Raw genomic sequence first — 17,775 nt, 5'->3', positions numbered from 1 at the left:
AAGACTTTAATAGGAGGTTGCTGCTCGGACTGAAAACGAAACTCCACCAAATAATTGTCCTGCTTAGCCTGACGCGTTTCGATGATTTGGATCACAGGTGCCACAATATTGGAGGAACAAGAGTGTAAGCGAGGGCCAGAGACGGACATCACAGCCCACGAGGATAATACTTGTACCGATATTGAAGTCTGCACACGTTAGCTCACTGGAGTAAGAGATGGTACTGCAACATCCAGCATGCCACAGCAGTGGCCGCACCCACATGGGCGGGGTTGAGAACATTTAAAGAGTACCGAAATTAACGTGCAAAGACACTCATGCTCAAGCCTCTGATGAAGTGACCCATCACGAAACGCGTCAGTCTAAGCTGGACATTTATTTGGTGGAGTTTCGTTTTCAGTCCGAGCAGCAACCTCCTATTAAAGTCTTGGCGAATACTTACCTGTGTTGCGGCTTTTTCTACAGCAGGCAAAACTGTGTGTTTGTATTGAGAGCGGCCCCGCCTGAGCTGCGGAAAAAGCCCGGATGCTGCGAAGCATTTCCTGATCGACGCCTAACAACGCCGTTTTTTTGGATCACAGGTGCCACAATATTGGAGGAACAAGAGTGTAAGCGAGGGCCAGAGACGGACATCACAGCCCACGAGGGTAATACTTGTACCGATATTGAAGTCTGCACACGTTAGCTCACTGGAGTAAGTGATGGTACTGCAACATCCAGCATGCCACAGCAGTGGCCGCACCCACATGGGCGGTGTTGAGAACATTTAAAGAGTACCGAAATTAACGTGCAAAGACACTCATGCTCAAGCCTCTGATGAAGTGACCCATCACGAAATTCGTCAGGCTAAGCTGGACATTTATTTGGTGGAGTTTCGTTTTCAGTCCGAGCAGCAACCTCCTATTAAAGTCTTGGCGAATACTTACCTGTGTTGCGGCTTTTTCTACAGCAGGCAAAACTGTGTGTTTGTATTGAGAGTGGCCCCGCCTGAGCCGCGGAAAAAGCCCGGATGCTGCGAAGCATTTCCTGATCGACGCCTAACGACGCCGGTTTTTTGGATCACAGGTGCCACAATATTGGAGGAACAAGAGTGTAAGCGAGGGCCAGAGACGGACATCACAGCCCACGAGGGTAATACTTGTACCGATATTGAAGTCTGCACACGTTAGCTCACTGGAGTAAGAGATGGTACTGCAACATCCAGCATGCCACAGCAGTGGCCGCACCCACATGGGCGGTGTTGAGAACATTTAAAGAGTACCGAAATTAACGTGCAAAGACACTCATGCTCAAGCCTCTGATGAAGTGACCCATCACGAAACGCGTCAGGCTAAGCTGGACATTTATTTGGTGGAGTTTCGTTTTCAGTCCGAGCAGCAACCTCCTATTAAAGTCTTGGCGAATACTTACCTGTGTTGCGGCTTTTTCTACAGCAGGCAAAACTGTGTGTTTATATCTATATATATTCACTGAAAAAACCATAGGTTATAGACCATATATAGTTAGGAATTAGCATTTAAAAAACCTTATTTTACTCACACAAAACCATTGAAATTCCATATATAGTTAGTTGCACTAACTATATATCGCGCACCCGCAATCCACTGCTGATCATGTCACATATTACATCATTCATGACATGGTCAGTGACATCACTGATGACATCTCAAATGACATCATTCTTGTGCTAATACGATAAACCTCTTCAGACTCTAATATAACCTTAGATACACTCAGTGTATACAGACACTCACACACTGCCACTCATCCATGGAGTTACTCACACACCCAGTCAGTCATGCAAAGAAACAATCTCACCTCCATTTCTTCAACTATACAGTTAAACACACCATACTTATTGAAACATATACTAACACATATTTACTCTCTTATACAATCCCTGATACAAGTTCACAATGATCGATACAACCACTCACTCATTCAGTGGCTCTCATGCACAGTTATTTATATATGCCAACTCTCACATGTACTGTGTTTTACATATGTACTTACTATGACATGTAGCATTGAGATATCCATTCACTCATGCACACAGTCAACTGCCTATGTAGCTGTTTCCACATGCACTCTTGAACTCATACACCTAGTGAATAAACTGCTCACACATCTATGCATAGAGTCACACACCTTCCAGCCACCCCCACACAAACTCAATCTCCCATATAAATACTTGGGCAACCAATTAATAACACATATAGCCTCTCGTATAGCTAATGATCAACACATGCAGCAGTTTACAGAACAACAGACATAATGATGCACAAATTAAGACAATTTAGTCACTAACCCATGCATTCAGTGAGACACATTTAATCACTCACTCATACAGTCAGTCACGCACCTACTAAATCCTTCATCCAGACACTTATACATCCACTCATTCTTCAATATGTAAGACATATTTTAACTTTACAGAAACATACAGTCACTGGATGTTGTCATCAGTGATATCATCAGTGATGTCATTTGAGATGTCATCAGTGATGTCATCAGTGATGTCACTGACCATGTCATGAATGATGTAATATGTGACATGATCAGCAGTGGATTGCGGGTGCGCGATATATAGTTAGTGCAACTAACTATATATGGAATTTCAATGGTTTTGTGTGAGTAAAATAAGGTTTTTTAAATGCTAATTCCTAACTATATATGGTCTATAACCTATGGTTTTTTCAGTGAATTTTCAAGGTTTTGTAAATGCTAATTCCTAACTATATATGGTCTATAACCTATGGTTTTTTCAGTGAATATATATATATATAACATTTCTATGGCAAAATGAAACCCCTTATTTTGTTCCTTTTCAAATTAAATGTATTAAGTGTTACCACTTTATTCCAATCAAGATGACTTCAGGTGTGCCATACTTTTGTCATAAGTAAGACTGTTAGCGTTCTAGTTGTTCTTTAAAACACTCTGGGACATTCTGTCACTGGGCTATAGTTGGGCTACATCTGGCTGATATTTGGGCTACATTTGGTTTTTTTTGTCTCTGGCGGCCATCTTTGGGCTACATTGGGCTTCATTGGGCTTCATTGGGCTACATTGGGCTACATTTGGGCTCCAACATATATATAGCCCAATGTAGCCCAATATATATTTTTCAAAGTTAATTTTCGTAAAAACCACTGGAGCATATATCTTGAGACATAGCAAAGGCACATCGGGCTACCAGTCCCTACAATTTTGCCAAGTTTCGTGGAAATCCATTCAGCCGTTCGAGCTAAAAGTGAGTCCAACCGCCCTATGGAAAACTCAATGTTAAAAACACGTTTTGGGACCCCCCTTTTTTCTCGGCCCCCGCTTGACGAAACCCCCCCAAATTTTCAGGGGCTGCTCAGAAACAAAATGTTCCATTTTCCAGAAAATTTCAGCCAATTCCGTCCTCAAACGCCAAAGTTATTCAACATAGAATTTTCAAAAATCCCATTGGAAAAAAATCCTAACTATATATACCTACTGGCGACCGCCAGTAGGTAATATATATATATATATATATATATATATATATATATATATTCCAAAAGTTTCGAAAAGCCTAGGCGAGCCAAGGAAAGACGAAAAATAGAATGGAACCACCAACTCCGTGCTGATCTTTTCAGTGCGTTTATTTGTGCATAAATATAAGCCCACAAGTCGCCATGACGCGTTTCACCTCAGCCGAGGCTTGATCACATGTCATGTCAAGGAGATAGAAAACGACATTTATAGTGCAGGTAACCAATGGTAGACTGATACAATTTCAAAAGAAGTTTCACAGAATTTAAACGGACATTATTTTAGTAATATAGGACATAATGTCCTTTACATACTGGGAATGAGAAATGTTGTATCTAATAATATACTGGCATGAAGGGGAAAAAAGGGAAATATAAATATTTCATGTTGCTTCAATATTTAAATACTTTCATTATGAAAAAATAATAAAAATGTAATTAAAACAACAACAATTCATATATTTACATATAAAAAGAATTATAATTCCCAACTGCATGTGCGTTTTTGACAGTCCTATTGTGGCCTGCGTAATTCCCAAAATTACCCGTTAAATATCAGGACTTCAATGACCCCCCAGTGGGTTATCCAGAAGTTAAATACCAGCCTACTCATCTCGTTATGGTAACATTCTGCCCAAATGCCTCTATATGGGAAAAACAAGGGTTTGTACCAAATTTAAAGTGCAAGTGATAAACATTACATAATGTAAAAAAATATACATATTAAAATCTGTTGTTACAAGCTGCCCAATCTGTTATATCAGGCCACAAAGGCATCATTTCTATTTTATGTTGTTCATCTATTTCCTATTTTCTTTGTATAATGATGTATTCACTTGTTTGCTATCATCATTCAAGAACAATTCTAATGGTTAAAGGCAAGTGTACAAGTCCTCACTAACATTGAGTCCCCCAGGCTGCTTACTATTGAGTTCTAAGATGTAACGTGTTTCCAGAAGACGGAGTTTTCCGTCTCTGTCTCCTCCCCTTCTCAGTGGTAAAATGGAGTCTATTAAATAGTATCGAAGCAGGCTTGGGTCGCTTTTGTGACAGCTTTCAAAATGTCTCGCAACTAGGTATGACTGGTCCTTCCCCGTGATAGCCCGTAGATGCTGTAAAATACGTCTATGGGCAGGAAGTCGAGTACTTCCCACGTACTGCAATCCACATGGGCACTGCAGTACGTACACCACAAATTCGGTTTTGCACCCCAGTTGTTTGTTGATCATAATGGGTTTTTCCTGGAATGGGCTACTATAGTGGGTTTTATTAATGCCATGTTTGCAAGCCTTGCATGTTTGGCATTTCTTGAAACCAGTGATGCAATCCCACCATTTTTTGGGGGTGTCCAAAGTGTTACTAACCAATACATTAGCCATGGAGGGAGAGTTGCGAAAAGTTATGTCTGGTCTATCCTTTACCAGTTTGCCAATGATTGGATCTCCCTGCACCAAGTTCCAATTTTTGGTGAAAATTTTATGGATATCTGCATGCTGCTGGCTGTAGGTCACTATTGCTCTGCATTGCACTTGTTCCTCTACCTTACTAGTCATAATAGATTTTTGGGAAGACTCCAGTGCTTGATTTCGTGTTAATTTAGCAGTTTTTGTTATAGCATCATCAATCAATTTGTTGCTATATCCCCTCGCCAAAAACCTCTTCTTACACATATCTTGAGCATGCGCACATTCAGTTGCAGTGCTACAGAGGCGCTTCAACCGCAACATCTCCCCATAGGGGATGCTGCGGATGAGATGACGGGGGTGATGACTGGATGCATGTAATAGCGTATTACCCGGAGTACTTTTCCTGTGCAATCTGGTCTCTATACAATTTCCACTAGTATACACTTCTACATCCAGAAAATTGACTGTGTTTTTACTGATGTTGGAGGTGAGCTGCAGATTCATATCATTCACGTTCAATTGTTCGATGAAGTTCATGGCACTTTCCTCAGAACCTCTCCAAACAAAAAAGAGATCGTCTATATATCGTAGGTACATTATTACATGTTGTTCCACAATCTCCCTGTGTTGACCCATGAGGACCCGCTCCTCCCACAGCCCCATGTGTAGACACGCGAAGCTGGGGGAGAAGCAGGACCCCATGGCAACACCTCTCAATTGTTGGTAAGCCTGCCCATTGAATGTAAAGAAATTTTGCTCTAAGCACATTCGTAACATCCCCATGATCATTTTATTGTGATGTACATTGTGTAATGGGCGTTTGTTCAAATAGAACTCTGCAGCTCTCAATCCATCAATGTGTCTAATGGATGTGTATAGAGAACAAATGTCTAGAGTTATGAGTAAATACTCTTCATTCCAAGTTATTTCAGACAGCTTGCATAAAAAGTCCGTAGTATCCCTCACATATGAGTTTAGTTCTTTTACCCACTCCTGGAGAAAGTAATCAATATATCTCGAGACATTCTCGGTTGAGCTGTCAATAGCGGATATAATTGGTCTGCCAGGTGGAGATGAAGCATCCTTGTGAACCTTCGGTAGAAGGTAAAATGTAGGAATGACTGGAAAATCCTTTTTCAGGAACTTAAATTCATCCTGTGAAATCAGACCACTGCTGCGCCAGGCCATAGGTTTGGAATTTTGATCCTTCCAAGCTTCTTTAATGACAGAGATGTTGGTCTTGCGATAACATGCGGTGTCCCCCAGCTGTTTTTCTGCCTCTTTGATGTAGAGATCCCGCTCCCAGAGGACAATGTTGCCCCCCTTGTCCGCCTGTTTGACTACCACCTTTTCATTTGATTTTAGTTTTTTAATCAAATTGTTGTAGTTTTGGTTTTGTCTTGCAATCGCTTGGCTCCTCTTATTGGTCGCAACATAGAGTTTCTTCAGGTCTTCCACAATTAGATCCTGATAAATATCCAAATTGTCATGTGTTGAAATGGGGTTGAACGTAGATTTTGGTTTGAAGGGTGTGGTACTGATCCCAGCACCCAAGGTGTTAATTTGTGTTGGCCTTGTTATAGTATCTTGCCCTTCATTGCATAAGTTCCAAATCTCTTCAAAAGTTGGACCATCCCCCGCGTTCAAAAGGGAAGGACTTTGTGTTTCCATTGTTGTGTCCTTTCTACGTGGTTGGAGTCGATGGAATTTTGTTAGTTTAAGCTTTCTTACAAAACGATAAACGTCCAACCTTGTACTGCTATAATCAAAATTTCTAGGAGGACAGAAAGACAGTCCTAGGCCCAAGATGTTCATTTCCTTCGCCGTTAGGACTGTGGTAGTCAAATTGATTATTGAAAGGGTCCCGGTTGTTGTCCCCGTTTCCTGCTGTTCCATCTTCTTTGGTTGTTCTTTTTGTCGCCACTTTGCTTTGTGACGTTTCCTCCGCTCGAGCCGTTTGCGAGTGGCCCTTTGTTTGCCATTGTAAACTTGACTCTTGGCCTCGGGGTATCTCGGCGAGCCTCGCACAGGCGGCTCGCTTCCTGTGCGGGGGTAAGTGCGGTAAACCCCAATGCCGGCGCGTTTCTCGTGTCACCTTCCAGGTCACTGCCCTCAGTGGAACTTAATTCTACAGAAGATGCCGAGCTCTGGCCCCCCTGCGCACCTTGTCCCTGTTTCCCAGCCTTTACCCGAGTGTTGACATTATCAAATCTTCAGGCGAAAGTGAAAATGTGCCCGTTTAAATAATCAAGTCTGTCCCTTTCGAATTTGAAAGCTTTCCGCTTTTTTATTATTTCCTCTTCTTTATTAAGGCGGGCTTCCATCTCCTCACGCATCTTTTTCATGTTTTCATCCGCCCCCAGATTTTGTAATTCTGATTCTACATTCTCGATTTCGGCTTGCAATTTATTCCTGTCCTCTGCATATTGGATCAAAATCGTTAGTAATCTCGCAGAGTATTCCAGGTTTGCAGTGGCCCAATCTTCGAGCATACATGGATCAGGATCCTCATAGCTGGGTGCAAGGGAACTCCGAAGACCTCTCGGAACACGCCCTACTTCAAGATAGCGTGTTAACGATTCATGTTCCCACCATTTCGCTGTTTCTTTTTTTGTCAGTTTTTCCAGTTTACGAAACAAATACCTGGCTGTGGGACTTGTATTGCCTTCAACTTGTCCATGTGGAGTCGGTGCCGTGGCCCCCCCAGCCGGGGTGACAAACACAGATTGGGCAGCCTGTGCTCTACTCCTTAACAAGGCGGCAGACATTGCTGTATATGGCTAAGTTAATGCTGCACTGATCGATCCTGGGCTCAGCGTTTACAAGCAGTCCTGACGCTACCCCATGCACTCTCCTCACTGCGCTATGCGTACGCCACCCTACCTTAACACGGTTGCCGCTGTATCCCAATATCGTTTAGATACCTGGCTCCTTCAGTCCCGGTCGGGCGTGTGCTTACTCGCAGGGGCTTCTCACGGCTTCCTCCTACCGGAGTACGATATCCGGCTCCGGGTCACGGAACCTGTTGCTTCCTGCCGTTTCTCGCCACTGATGAGGAGGGGTTCCACTCGTACCCCGGAGGCCGCCAGGTACAATTTGTATTCCAAGAGTTTCGAAAAGCCTAGGTGAGCCAAGGAAAGACGAAAAATAGAATGGAACCACCAACTCCGTGCTGATCTTTTCAGTGCGTTTATTTGTGCATAAATATAAGCCCACAAGTCGCCATGACGCGTTTCACCTCAGCCGAGGCTTGATCACATGTCATGTCAAGGAGATAGAAAACGGCATTTATAGTGCAGGTAACCAATGGTAGACTGATACAATTTCAAAAGAAGTTTCACAGAATTTAAACGGACATTATTTTAGTAATATAGGACATAATGTCCTTTACATACTGGGAATGAGACATGTTGTATCTAATAATATACTGGCATGAAGGGGAAAAAAGGGAAATATAAATATTTCATGTTGCTTCAATATTTAAATACTTTCATTATGAAAAAATAATAAAAATGTCATTAAAACAACAACAATTCATATATTTACATATAAAAAGAATTATAATTCCCAACTGCATGTGCGTTTTTGACAGTCCTATTGTGGCCTGCGTAATTCCCAAAATTACCCGTTAAATATCAGGACTTCAATGACCCCCCAGTGGGTTATCCAGAAGTTTATATATATATTCCAAATGCAAGGTGCTCCCAAATTGAAAGTGCCACACACAGCACGTTTACCTCCCTTTATTTGCAAGTCTTTCAAAGCAACCAACATCTCAGTTCCAGCCAATAGTTCACCAATTCTTTGTCAAACACATTTCGGGCAGTCCTCCGCCCATTCACATCCCACTCATAAGTGGGCGTATGCACAAAGTGCATTTGGGTCTAGATAGTTTAATTTCAATTCATCCATAGTGGACGCCGCTCAACTTACTCCTTATATGCATAATTATACCACAGTGGGTTGCTGTGAGCTTAGGAGGTTGGCTTGTTGCTTCTTTATGACACTGCTTCAGCCGAGTCCCTCAAAGAAAAGGAAAATACATAAGGGGCAGGATAGGAATAGCCAAACTCCCAAGCCATGGTCTTAGAGTCTCCCTGGTACCCGGCCACAGCACAAAAACATTTTTTTCCAATGTTTTTTATTTACAGCAATTGTCAGGAAATAATAATTCCCTGGGGACTACCACCTTCCTGGGGCAACAAATATAAAAGGAGATTGGGGTGAGTATGAACTCCCTGAGTCCTGGGGCCCGCCACCTCTCCAGGGCTAGAAATAGAATGCTTAGGGGGGCAGGGTGGGACCCCCAAACCATGGGTACCACTACTACCCTGTGTTTTTCCTTTTTTATTAAGTAGTGCGGGGTGGGTAGGTCCCCTCCTGGGTCATTCTCTGCCCTGGGGACCACTACCTCCCTGGGCAGGCCTTCCGATCTGAAGTAGGGGGCCATGAGGCCCCCTCCTAGAGCCATGCATGACCCTGGGGATCGCCACAACCCAAGGCCATCTACTGCAATGGCCTGGGATGCCCACCCGCGGGACATAGCTGTTTGCTTTTGCATGGACAGCTCCCACCAAGCAAAAGCAAACACTTCAGTTCCAGTCGGTGGAGCTGTCAAAGTGCAGCCGCCCACGGAAAACTAAGATTTCCTCTCTTTCCCTGCCCACAGACATGCGGGTAGGGAAGGAGATGAAATGATTGCTCATGCGTGGAGGGAGCTGCCTTTTCAGCCACTTCTGTGCTGCAGCAATGCCAGCTTCCGCAGGAGGCAAGGAGTCAGGAGGGACCGCCGGGGCATTCTGGCTCCCCCCATGGTCCCCAATGATGGTGACTGGGTGCCCTGGCTGGTCCCAGTGCACCCAGCATTCCGCATATGCTTATGGCCAGCCCATGTTGATGCTGTCCCCGGCATGAAATCGGCTTGGGGAACGGAGCCATGCATCCCACTTCCCCCAGTGTTTTTTGGCTGGACCTGGGGGAATGAGGTCGCTGGGGTTAAAATTAGCGGGGGGAGCTGAAATTTGCTTGGGGGCTTCATGGCCCCTCTCTTCCATTGAATTATGGGGAATACGGTCCCCAGGGCCAAAATCAGCTGTGGCCTGGAAACTCACATGCCCACTCACAGGCTTACATACCCACTCACAGACCCATACAGACAGTCACACACCCACTCACAAACCCACTCAGAGACTCATGCAACCACTCACAGACCATTCAGAGACTCATGCACTCATTCACAGACCAACTCAGACACTCATGCACTCACTCACAGACACATTTAGACACACATGCTACCACTTAAAGACCCACTCAGTGAGTCACACACTCACACACAGACCCACTCAGAGACTCACACACCCATTCACAAACTCACTCAGACACCCACGCACTCACTCACAGATTCACTTAGACACTCACACAACAATTCACAGATGCTCTCAGATACTCACACAACCACTCCCTGACCCACTCAGACACTCATGCATCTACTCCCAGACTCACGCACACTCACATACCCACTCACACACCCAGTGAGACACGTATGCAAGCACTCTGAGACACACACAGACATAGTCACACACCCGAATCACTCTTGCACTCACTCACACACTCATTTTGAAAGGTAACAGGTTTAAGTTGGGAAATAATTTCTTTTTAAAACCTTACAAATTCACTGAAAAAAACAAAGGTTACAAGGAATTATAGTTAGGAAATAGAATTTAAAAATCTTAGAAATTCACTGAGAGGTTATATGGGGGTCTGAGTGGTTGTGTTAGTGAGTGTCAGTGATGTCACTGACCATGTCATGAGTGATGTACTATGTGAGGTCATAGGCAGTGCATTGCAGGGGCATAAGTTATATTAAGCTCAGTTAATTATAACTACTGAATTTCTATTGTTTGTGTCAGCGTCTAGCCACTCCTCGGGTTTCTGTGTGATGCCAAAAAGGGGTCCACCTCCAGACTTCCCCAACTCTGGAAAGAAACAACTCAGAGTAGTGAGGTAGTCAGGTGAGGGAAATAATGGAGAAGGCCGGGACCAGGGGAAGGCGGGAGAACCTGCAACATAAAACTAAGACTTAATACATAGGCAAGCAAAGCTTACTACTCTCATATTATTCTCACTAGAACTCGCTAATACCTTTCCACTGGCATTGAATTCCTGTGGTGAACTTCTCACAGGCAGGGACTTCAGCTTCAACTTAAAGTACCTACAACAAAATACCACAAAGATAAAACATCTATTCCACTACCACCACTTATACCCAAACTGCAGTATTCGATCATACATACCAACTTTCAAGTATCCGGATTCAACATAAACACTGCTCCCAGAATTGAGGCTTTCTTCTCAATCTGGAATGAGATTAGAACGAGCCCCTAAACAAAAGTGCTCCGCCCGTTCGGAGCCAAGTTCAGAGAACAAAAAAATAATAAACTCAGGGTCCATTAAAGTGAAAGAAATTCCACAGGACTGTACAATCCAACCACGCTTCCTTCAGCGCAGCAGTTATGAGGGAAGAGATCCGAGCCACAGACACAGTTACCACCTAATTGGTCCGAGTAATTTCAATGGACAAATGTTAGGCTCGCTGTAGGCATTGGTTTGGCTCCCATGGGGATAAGCGCTTCCACAGCGCTACGAACATAAACAAAACTCCTCTCCGATGATCGCACCAAACAGGAGGTTTCCTTGAGGATTCCCGACAGGGGAAAGATCGATGAGAGGAGCAGCGCTTCCTGCAGTGCGAACGATACCAGCACCACTGTAGTCTTTCAGCTCCACCCTTCTCCCTGACCAGGAACTACAGAACAATCCAGGTTCATAACTCAGCGCCCAAAGGAAAGAAACAGGCTGGAAACGGCGATGTGCTGAACGCTTCTTCCACGCAAAGGAAGTCCGAAGAAGCACACCTCGCAGCAGGATACCACACTGTAGAGAGAGAGAGTCTCCATGCAGCCAGCGTGAGACTCGAAGCACGGAAGACAACTGCAAAAATCAGCAGATTACGCGCACCTCTCCCCATACCTGACTGGGCAATATAGACGTTGCTCCTCCCCATCAGGCATTCTGGGAGATGTAGTTCAGGGGCGATAAACTAGGCAATGTAGGCGCTTTGGACCCTGCAGGTTCCGGTCAGCGCCTGACAGTTTGTACAAGTGAAATCTGAGCCTAACTATACCATCCCTGTAACTCAATGTGCAGGATGTATTACATAAGACAGTGATAATTTATGAACTACAAATAATAAAAAGAGCTCTGTGCTAAAAACCCTAACCCACTTCACCCATTTACATAAAATACAAATCTGTCATCTGCATGGTACATAATGTGCTTTAAAGGAGACATATTGACCCTCTGTGCTACTTTGATTAAAAACTAGGACTATATATTTATAAATGTGACTTGGAAGAGTTGAAACGCGTCATAGTTTGTCAACCGACATTAAACTATCACATTTACTTGCAACAATTACGGAGTGGCTGTCTCTTTTCCCAGGACCTTTGGAAATTGATTTTCTTCTGCATATCTCTCTCTCTCTCTCTCTCTCTCTCTCTCTATCTCTCTCTCTCTCTCTCTCTCTATATATATATATATATATATATATATATATCCAACTCACTTCGTCCGACGTCAACACGTCTCAGCCCCAATCTCCAGACTTTTATAAGGACGAACAAGCCAAACCCAGGTATAGTGCAAAAAATCAGTGCTTTATTCCATAAAAAAGAATAACACCCAGCAAGTCCGCATGACTTCACTGCTGCTGCAAGTGAAGAGGGTACTTATAGAGCTGGAAACAGAGGGTGGCCCTTCCGATGTATACAGCCTACCCATTTAGCCCTTTGTTTGCATGTGACCTGCGGTGGCTAATTAATCTGTTGTCCTTCACACAATTATTGACATAGTGTCATAATTCAGTAACAATATGACAATATTGACAACCACCAGAGCAAAACTGTGCAGATGACGCAATACGTAAATTAAATTAGACATACTACATACTTTGTAACACAATATCTTATACAAGAGGAAATTTTTTGTTAAAAACGTTTTGTTTACAATGAATGACACACTGCCTCAATCGATAAACAGCCTCCAACTGGCTACAAAGCCTAGCAGCAAATATTTGTGCAAACTAAGCAATATAAATAAAGTTAATTTAAAACCTCACTATTTTTAGGTAAAAAATCCCTTCATCCATGTAGTACAGTTAAAAAATAATTATTTACAATAAAAGACAGTGTCTCAATTGATGAAAACCCTCTAACTGGCTACCCAGCCTAGCAGCAATTATATGTGCAAACTAAGCAATATAAATAAAGTTCATTTAAATCTTCAATCCAAAACAAAAAAAAACAAAAAAATCCTTAATCCATACAGCACAGTTAAAACAAAGATCACATGAAAAGGGTGTAAGACTCCCATCTTTTGATCTGCATAATACAAGCTCTAATATTAAAATAGTACCCAATTCTAACCCCTACCATAAAGTGCTCAATTAGTGCAAATTTTATATTACTAAATCATAAAGTGAATCTTCTAAAATCTTGGGGAATACGGGAGGAGGTTAATATTGTTTCTGTTGCTTCTCACACCACGTTGTTCTAATCCGCTAAAAGCCTCACTGCTGGATCAATGTTTAAGTGACCAAAATCTCGATGTAATAATGTCTAAGAGGGTAACGCAATGGAAAACTCAGATAGAAGATTTATCTGTCTCATATAGAAAACTACAGACAAGTGTGAAGGTCCTCACTCGCATTAAGACCACCTGGGGTCTTACTATCTAGTTCTATTATATATCTGGTTTCTAGTAGGTGAAGCAATGCATCTCTATTGCCCCCTCTCTTTAGTGGCATAATGCAATCAATGGCATAATACTGTAAATGTGATGGGTCACTTCCATGAACTTTCTCAAAATGTCGGGCCACCGGGTAGGTTTGGTCCTTGCCCGTAATGGCCCTTAGGTGTTGCAATACCCGCTTGTGTACCGGTAGGCGAGTGCTACCCACATACCTGAGTTCACAAGGGCATTGCAACACATAGACCGCAAATTCAGTCTTGCAGGTCAAGCGCTTTTTAATCTGTACAGGCTTCTCCTTAAATGGTACCATATTTTGGGTTTTATTGCATCCGTGTCTGCAAGCTTTGCAGACTGTGCACTTTTTAAACCCACCACTAAGGGCCATCCAGGTATCTGACATCGGTTTCTCAAGTATGTTGCTCACTAACCTGTCAGCCATAGAGGTGGATTTTCGGAACGTGATCTCTGGCTTTTTGGTGATGTAATTACCGATAACAGGATCCCCTGTTACCAAGTTCCAATTCTTATAGAAAACCCGCCGTATTTCCTTGTGTTGCCTACTATAAGTGGTAATCACTCTAGGGACAATTTTCAGGCTATCAGCCGGTAGACTGCTGGTTTTTTCCTTAACTGTTAGGGCCTCTTCTCTAGTTATAGACATTGAGCGATTTATTGCCCTTTGAATGACTTTGGCTGAGTAACCTCGGGACAAAAATCGCTCCTTACTCTCCTCCTGGGCCTTCTGACAATCTCGGTCTGTGCTACTTATTCGCCTGATCCGTAGCATCTCCCCGAAAGGTATGCTACTTATCAGGTGACGAGGGTGCTGGCTGGACGCATGTAATACTTTTTTTCCAACCGTAGGTTTTCTATGCATCCTAGTTGCCAGACCTAGGTCCGTTACATAAACCTCAGTATCTAGAAATACCACAGCTCTTGCATCTATATTGGACGTGAATTTAAGGTTGAGGCTGTTTCTGTTCAGGCCTTCCACAAATTCTTGTGCCTCTGTTAATGAACCTCGCCACACCATAAATAAGTCATCTATATACCTTAAATAGATGAGTACATGTTCCTGCATGACTGCACGCAAGGGCCCGCCGAGGACCTGCTCCTCCCAGAGTCCCATGTGCAAACATGCCAGACTCGGAGAAAAGCAGGCCCCCATAGCGACCCCCCTGACCTGCTGATATATCTGATTGTTGAACAGAAAAAAGTTCTGTTCCAAGCAGATCTGGATCATTGACAATAACATCTTATTGTGTGCCGAAAAGTTCATCGCCCTTTTATTAGGATAGTATTCTACTGCCTTAGTTCCATCTGAGTGTTTAATTGATGTATATCGTGAAGCTACATCTAGCGTCATAAGTAGGCAATCTGTACTCCAGGCAACATTACATTTCCTGATAAAGTCCGAAGTATCCTGAACATAAGACCATAAGCGCTTTACCCATTCCTGGAGAAAGAAGTCTATATATCTTGAAATGTTCTCAGTGGAGCTGTTAATAGCCGATATGATCGGGAGTCCAGGTGGAATGTTTGCATCCTCATGAATTTTTGGTATCAGATAAAAAGTCGGTATAACAGGATGATCATTTTTCAAGAAGCCATATTCTTCATTGGATATCAGTTTAGCACTCCTCCATGCCATTAGCCTTAAATTTTGTTCTTGCCATGCTACCTTGATGGCTGTTAGGTTACTCTTTCTATTGCATACGGGGTCCAACAACTGACTTTCAGCTTGTAAATGTAAATGTAGTTGAGCTTATATAGCGCACAGCTACCCGCAGTGGTTTTCCCGGCGCTTGCTTAGGGAACCCTTCCTGGTATTCCCCTGTGAGATAGGAGGGTATCCACAAGGTGAAAGTCAGGCATCCCGCCGCGAGGGGCCGTTGTGGAGATTAAGCAAGCTATTGCCCAGAGTCGCAGAGTGTGAACCCGTGAGTCGAGGAGGCACCGGGGCGAGAATTATCGAGTCCGTGGAATTTTTAGCCCAAGACCCGCGAGTCCGTGGAATTTTTAGCCCAAGACCCGCCGAGGCGGGGAATTGAACCCTGGTCCAGGACCGATCTCAGCTTCCGGGTCTGCTGCCTCTAACCCCTTAGCCACACTTCTCCACAGCAACATACATATCACGTGGCCATAGTATAATGTTACCGCCTTTATCGGCCTGCCTGACGATAACATTTTTGTTGGTTTCTAATTTTTTAATTAGATTTTGGTAACATTGATTCTTTCTATTAATGGCATTGTACTTTCTGTTCGTGGTTATGTAAAGTTGTTTAAGTTCCTTCGTGACTAATTCCTGATACACATCAAGATTGTCGTGGGTTAAAATTGGTTGAAAAGTTGATTTCGGTTTGAATGGGGTATTGCTGACTGCCTGGTCCTCTCTAGAGGTGATTAAAGGTAAGTCTGTAGATGTTTCACCCTCATTCTGTAACCCCCAAATCTCATCAAACATACTCCGATCCCCAGCCTCCAACAAAGAGGGACTATCCAGTGCCTCTACCTGTTTTTTTCTTTTCGGATGGAGGAGAAAGAACGTATTCAATTTTAACTTTCTGACAAATCGATGAGTCCATTCTTGTGTCTGCGTAGTTAAAATCTGAGGGCCGACAATATGACAATCCTAGGCCTAGGATCATTTCATCTTTGGCTGATAATGTGATATTCGTCAGGTTGATTACTGATTTGGCTTTTGGACTGGGGCCGCCTTGCGGTTTGTTTTGTTCCACTTCCCCTTTGTTGTTTTCTTTATGTTGGTTTGCTTTATATTTGTGGCATTTCCGCCGTGCGGACCGCTTTTGATTGGCCCTGTGTTGCCTGCTTGTGTAGCACTTTGGACTCTTGGTCTTAAAGTGTCGCGCCGGTCTTGACACAGGCAACTCACCTCCTATGCCAATGAGAGCTTCGCAAACCCCACCGTGGAGGGTCCTGCTGCCTCGTTTTCCGGTTCGCTCTCCGCTGCTGAGCTTACATCCGTAGAGGAGACAGAAACAGTGTTGCCCTCATTGCCTTGTCGCGTTTTCCTGGCACGCGCTTTCACGTTGTCGTACCTCTTAGCAAACGTGAATATCTGGCCATTTAGATAGTCAATGCGGTCACGTTCAAACTTAAAAGCCTTACGTTTTATTATTATTTCCTCATCCTTTTTCACTCTTATCATCATTTCATTCCTTAATTTGTCCGCCTGTTCACTCGCCCCCATTCCACTGATCTCGGTATCCAGCAGCTCTATTTCAGCCTGTAACTTTAAGCGGTCACTTTCCGCATACCGAACCAGGATTGCCATCAATCGGCTCGAGGACTCCAAGTTTGTTTCCACTCATTCCGTGAGCATTGCAGTATCCGGTGTTTCATAACTTGGGGCAAGTGTGATTCGCAGAACCCTTGGTACTCTTCCAACATGCAAATAACGGGACAGGGATTTATTCTCCCACCATTTGGGTTGCTCCTTTTTCATTAGTTTTTCCATTTTTCTAAACATGTCCTTCAATGTGAAACAAACTTAGTTCCCGAGCAGTAAAATACAATATTTAAAGAGAAATATTAGTCCAAAGAAAGTTCTCCAGATCGTATCTTTCAGTGAAAGTCTTTATTTTCAAGACACAGATTTCAGTCGGTGATCCTGCGTAGTTGGGATCATCCAAAGTAGCCAAACAGAAAAACAGCCAACACGTGTTTCGTCTTGGGAAGATACCCAATGACTTCCTCAGGGCTACAAAAAAAGGAGAATACCACATAAGTTGTATCCAGTGTAAGTTATAATCCATTGGTAAACTGAAAAACACCACAGAAACACACACCAAATGTGATTGCAAATAACGTAAGAAAAAGTGATCAGTACAAAAAGAGCTAAAAGTGAAAAGGAAACGCAGGTAAAGATAAAGATCACCAGAGAAAGCAGAAATAGGTTAGAGACCATCGGCCACCATAATGTCTCGTTGTCCAATTCTACGGCCATCCCAAAGTCATAGGGTTACCCTACATAGTAAGTTGTGTTAACGTAGCATACGGGTAATTCGGGAATCTTATTC

The sequence above is a fragment of the Lissotriton helveticus genome, chromosome 5_1 (genome assembly GCF_964261635.1).
Source record: "Lissotriton helveticus chromosome 5_1, aLisHel1.1, whole genome shotgun sequence".
Taxonomy (NCBI): Eukaryota; Metazoa; Chordata; class Amphibia; order Caudata; family Salamandridae; genus Lissotriton; species Lissotriton helveticus.
Note: the sequence above shows the minus strand (reverse complement) of the source record.